Source organism: Pelodiscus sinensis, chromosome W (assembly GCF_052426305.1).
Source record: "Pelodiscus sinensis isolate ZL-2025 chromosome W, ASM5242630v1, whole genome shotgun sequence".
NCBI classification, from domain to species: domain Eukaryota; kingdom Metazoa; phylum Chordata; order Testudines; family Trionychidae; genus Pelodiscus; species Pelodiscus sinensis.
Window position 1 is genome coordinate 4,746,500 of NC_143084.1, and position 6,000 is coordinate 4,752,499.

Sequence of the window (6,000 nt, forward strand, 5' to 3'; positions counted from 1 at the left end):
AAGTACGACACTTCCTTCTGGGCAATGTGGCATTTTTTGGGGTTGGCTGTCAGGCCTGCCTCCTGCAATGACCGGAGCACCGCCTCCAGCTGGGCGAGGTGTTCCTGCCATGTTAGGCGATAAATAATAATATCGTCAATGTACGCAGCGGCGTACCGGTTGTGGGGAGCTAATACTTTGTCCATTACCCGTTGGAAGGTGGCCGCCGCTCCGTGTAGCCCAAATGGCATCCTCCGGAATTGGTAGAGCCCAAAGGGCGTCGCAAATGATGTTTTCTCCCGATCGGCAGGCTCCAAGGGAATCTGCCAGTATCCCTTTGACAGGTCGAGAGTGGATATATACCAGGCTCTTCCGAGACGCTCCAGCAACTCGTCCACTCGGGGCATCGGGTAAGCATCAAATTGCGAGACAGCGTTCACCCGGCGGAAGTCAATGCAGAACCGTGTCGTGCCATCGCTCTTGGGGACTAGCACGATAGGGTTCCGCCAGTCGCGCTGCGACTCCTCAGTAACTCCCTATAGTAGCATCTGGTGGATCTCCTGCCGGACGGTATCCCATACCTTCCGTGGCAAGAGTCGGTGGGGTTCTCGGACGACTCGTCCAGCCTCCGTGATGATACGATGCTTCCCTATCTTCACCTGTCCCGGGATGGCTGTCAAAACGTGTTGGAACTTCCCGAGCAGAGCCTCCACCTGCTGCCGTTGATCCTCCCTTAGGTTGTCTCCCACCGCTATGGTGCCTTTTGTCGTGCAGTCCTCCCGCGAGGGCCCTAAATCGTCTTCTGGCTGCGCCTGGGGGGCGAGAAGGAACCCCTCGTGAGCCACCCATTTCTTAAGGAGATTGACATGAAATATTTGGGTGTCTCGCCGGCGTCCAGAGAGTCACGCCTCATAATCGACGTCCCCCACCCTGCAGACTATTTCATATGGCCCTTGCCACTTGGCCAGGAGTTTAGACTCCTTCGTGGGCAGAAGGAGCAGAACTCGGTCTCCGGGCTCAAACTGGCGTACCTGGGCTGCTCGGTTGTAGTAGTGTGCTTGGCGGGTCTGGGCCTTCAAAAGGTTCAGCTTTGCGTAGCCCCCTAGTTGCCGGAGCTTCTCCCGGAGCTGTAACACATACTGGACCGTACTCTGGCACCTCGTCTCCTGCGCCTCCCAATCCTCCCTCAGGATGTCCAGTATCCCCCGGGGCTGATGCCCATACAACAACTCAAAGGGGGAGTATTCCGTAGAGGCCTGGGGCACCTTGCGAATAAGAGTGCCGTAACAGGTGGTCCCATTCCTGAGGGTCATCTTGTACCACCCGTTTTAGCATGCCCTTTAGGGTACGGTTAAACCTCTCGACCAACCCGTCAGTTTGCGGGTGGTACACCGAGGTCCGCAATGTCTATCTTGAGGAGCGTGCACAACTCCTTTAGCAGTCTGGACGTGACATTGGTGCCCTGATCCATCAGGATCACCTTTGGGAAGCCGACTCGGGCAAACAGTTCCAACAACTCGTTTGCGAAGGTTGGGGCCCGCGTGTTCCGCAAGGGGATGGCCTCGGGGTATCGGGTAGCATAGTCAATCACTACCATAATGAACCGTTGCCCTCTCCGGGATGGTTCCAGGGGACCCAGGAGGGGGGCTCGGCAAACCCCGTAGACAGCCCCCCGGCCTGTTGGTCCCGGAGTTTGGTCTGGGTTGGCGTCTTTGGGCGCGATCACCCCACTCGGCCGAGTCCGGGGGATCTGCGGACCCAGGGGTCTCCTGTCCCCTTGTGCAGGGCTTCTCCCCGCAGTCTCCGCTGTGGGTTCCTGCTCGCTGGCGCTGGAGCAACTTTCAACCCCCGACGATGGCGGGAGGGGGGGGGGAGGGGGACCCGGGCCCACCCTCTCCACCGGGTCCCAGCCCGGGGCCCTAAGCACAGGGGTCTACTTGCTCCCTGTGCGGTGGACACAGGATTCCTTCCCGAAAGGCGTCCACCCACGGCTGCCAAAAGGGTCCTGCCCCGGGGCTGCTTCCTCCCCCCTGCTGGCCTTCTCGTGGGGTCCCCGTGACCTACCGTGGCTCGGTCGCTCGGCGCTGGAGGAGTCCGTCCTCCGCCGTAGGGTCCGGCCCTGTCAGCAACCCGTCGCTGCGGGCGTCTTCGATCCCCTGCCTCCAGGGACCCCCGGAGGGGCTCCAGGCTTCCTGGGGCGGCGTCTCCCCACGCCCGGCCCCAAACCCTGCGGGAGCCAGCCTCCAAGGTCGCCCCCCTCCCACTGCCGGCGCGCCTCCCCTCCGGCGTCAGCGCGCGCGCTCCCGCCTCATCTGGCCCAGCCACCCCCGTGCCCGCCCTCGGCGGACGCGCACCGGGAGCCGGGCGGGCTGCGGCTCAGCTTCCCAGCCACAGGGGAAGTTCCCACGGCCGTTATCTGCAAATGATTTCCCAATCAAAGATAATTACAGTGAAAGACTGATGTAGGGTCTTGAGGCTTTTTCTTCTTGTCTTCCCAGGGACTCCCTAGGGATACTATAGTGCTGTGGTTCTCAACTGGTGGTCCATGGTGACTTTTTTGGTGGTCCACAGGAACATTGTCCAAGGTCACATGGCGTGAGCAGGCACCACCATTAGGCTGTTTTACGCCATGTTCACAAGCACGCGGCACATCATTGATAGCGTCACCTAGGACGCAACCACATTGTGTTGCCAGTAACTTCCATCTGAGGCTCTGAGCATCAGTGTAGCTGCCGCCGTCGTGCGAGTGGTTGCTGTGTCATTCGTCCTGTGCTACATGTGCTGTTTTACAGGTGTGGTGTAGTTTGTTTATAATGTCAATGACGGGAAGAAATGTCAAGCACAAGTATTCAGAGGACTACATCAAATTCGGCGTCACTTGTTAAGAAAAAGAAGGCGTGGATTTGCCATAATCTGTTATTTGTTTCAAAGTCTTGGGGAATAACTATGAAGCCGGCTAAGCTGAAACTCCATCTCAAAAATGTCACCCCAACTTTTTGCAAAAGGATCAAGATTATTTTGAGCAGCAGTTATCAGGTCTGAAACGACATGATCAAGTACCACTTCAAACATTGAAAAGCTGGTCAGTGAGAAGAGAATCCAAAAATCTATTAGTAAGAAATAAATTTCAAACCAAAGTGGTCATGGTCTGCTCTTTTTAAAATCAAGTCTCAAAAAGGAGGTGATCCACAAACATTTTTTGATTGGCCTGGTGGTCCGAGGACTGAAACGAGTTGAGAACCACTGCTATAGTGTGACATAGCAGGTGTGCCTATTGGAATCCGGGAGGTGGGCGTTAGCCAGTCCACATCTAAAGGACCTCCCCCCAGCCTATGGGGAGGGTCAACTGAGCCCAGGAAACCAAGTAATTACTTGGGACAAATAAAAGGAAAACAGGGACGGGTGTGAGGGTCAAAGGGTTAAAACGAGGGAACCGGATGGGGATACCGAGCAGAGAACCCCGGACAGCTCCCACTGCCCCTTGAAGGTCGAGAGAGCCAGCGGACGCCGCCTAGTGGAACTCTGCCGGGATACGTGAGCGGATGCAGGAACGGAAATAGGCCCCACAGTCGCAGGCCCTTCCCCCGGCCAACCTCTTCTCCCTGGTCTTATAAATTACCATCTTGGCGATAGCCAGGAGGAGGTTGACCAGGAGGTCCCTTGACTTTGTGGGGCCTCGGATGGGGTGTGCGTAAATTAACAGGGGAGGGGAGACATGCAGCCAGAACCTCAACAAAAGGTTCTGGAGGAGCCAAAAGAGGGGCTGTAACCTGGCGCACTCGATGTAAATGTGTGCCAGGTTCTCCCTCTTGCCACAGAAGGGGCAAGTGTCGGGAATGGGGGTGAACCATGCCAAATACACGCCTGTGCTCACAGCTCCGTGCAGGATTCTACAGCTGATGTTCCCGGTGGGCCGTGGAACCAAGGTGGACTAGAGACTGGCCCACCGGGGCTCGCCACCCTCTATTGGTGGTAGAAGGTCCCGCCACTTGGTGTCTGAGCAGGACACGAGGGTGGGGAAGTGGAGCGTGTGAAGCACGAGTGTGTACAGGTGACTCTTTGGCGCGGTTCGGAAGGGGACCGGCTGCATCACGTGCAGCCGGCTAAGATGAGGGGGAGGCAGTCGGGAAGGCACACAGGGCTTGGGGCAGATGGATAGATAGGGCGGGCGGGGTGCACCCTCTCGCAGGACCTTGTTGAGATAAACCCGAGCGGTGGGCGGCAAAGCGTCCTTCACCTCCTGAAGTACGCGCTGGGGAGAACGTAGGGTGGAGCCCCATGCGCTGGGCGAGTGCCCGAAGATCCACCCAGTCTCCCCGGTGGTAGTCCAGGAGGTCTCCGATCCTTGTGACTTCTGCCATGACCAGCCTCCGGCGCACAGAGGGGGACTCCGCCGCCTGCACACATAGATGGGGATTGTGTAGCAGGGGCTCTGGGAGAAGGTCTGTCCCCACGGTGGCTCCCAAGGACCTGGTCGCCTCTAGCAGCGTCCAGGCCCGGAGGAGGTCCTGGTAGAAGGTCAGCAGCTTGGAGAGGTCTTGCGGAAGACCTCTCAAATAAAGGAGCTGCCGGTCATATCGGAGCCCTCGGAAACGGCGAAGGAAAGCGAGCACCAGTGTGCTCCACGCTGGACTACCTGCATCAAATAGGAGCCTCTGCAGGGCCTGGAGCTGGAGGACGGTGCCAGAGCATGGACAGGACTAGCTGGTTAAGCACCAATACCCTCCCATGCAGGAAAAGGCACTGGAGCACTCCTGTCCATTTCGGCAATCGCTCAGCCACCCTGGACTCTAAACCTTGCCAGTTCTCCGGCAAAGCGGACCAGCCACATCTCTGGCTCACGGAGCACCAACCCAGTCAACCTCTTGCAAAGGAGAGGGAGGAAGAGCTCGATGGCCAGAGCGTAGAGCTGGCCTGACAGCGGACAGCCTTGATGTACTCCCCGCCCGAAGCTGATCGGTGCAGTCAGGGTCCAGTTGAGCTTGAGCAAACACTCTATGGAGGCATACAGCACCTGGAGAAACCCCACAAAATGGGGCCCGAAGCCGAAGGCCCGCAGGGTGCCCAGGAGGTACCCGTGGTCCATCCAGTCGAACGCCTTCTCCTGAACCAAGGACAGGAGGGCCAACGACAGACCGTCCCTACACCCTAGCTCTAGGAGATCCCAGACCAAATAAAGGTTGTCGAAGATGGTACGGCCCGGGACGGTGTAGGTCTGGTCTGGATGAACCACGTCCGCCAGCACAGACTTCAGCCTTAGGGAGATGGCTTTGGCGACAATTTTATAGTCCGTGTTGAGGAGTGAGACGGGACGCCGGTTCCTCAGATTGCGGGGGTCCCCCTTCTTGGGCAGCAAGGCAGGCACCGCTCACCTGCACGATAAAGGGAGGACCCCGCTTTCCAGGGACTCGGCCCAGACCTCAGCAAGGTCCGGACCGAGGACGTCCCAGAACACACGGTAGAACTCCACGGTCAGCCCGTCCATGCCCGGGGATTTATTGGTGGGCATGAGATGGAGGGCTTCCGAGAACTCGGCCAGGGAGAGAGGCAGCTCTAGCCGGTCCCGGTCGCCCGCGCAGACCGTCGGGAGTTCGTTCCAGAGAACCCTGTGGGCGTCGGTCGGATCCGGGGAAAAGAGAGAGGCGTAGAAGGCACGAGCCCTCTCCCGCATCTCCACCTGATCCATGAGGGGGGTGCCATCCTCCGCCAGAAGGCAGACGATGTGTCTTTTAGCCCCCCTCTTTTTCTCCAGGGCATAGAAGAAGCAGGAACCTCGATCCGTCTCCCGAAGGAGATGGATACGAGAACGAACAAAGGCACCCCGGGCTCGAAGGTCCTCGAGGGCCCGGAGTTCCTCCCGCTTCTCCCGGTACGCTCCGCAGAGGGACGGATCCTCGGAGCCAGTGGCCAGCCGCCTCTCTAGCTCTAAAACCTCCCGCTCCAACTGCTCTATGACCGCATCCCTCCGCCGGCTGGCCCCCCGGGTGTAGTTCTGGCAGAAGAACCGCGTGCGCACCTTCC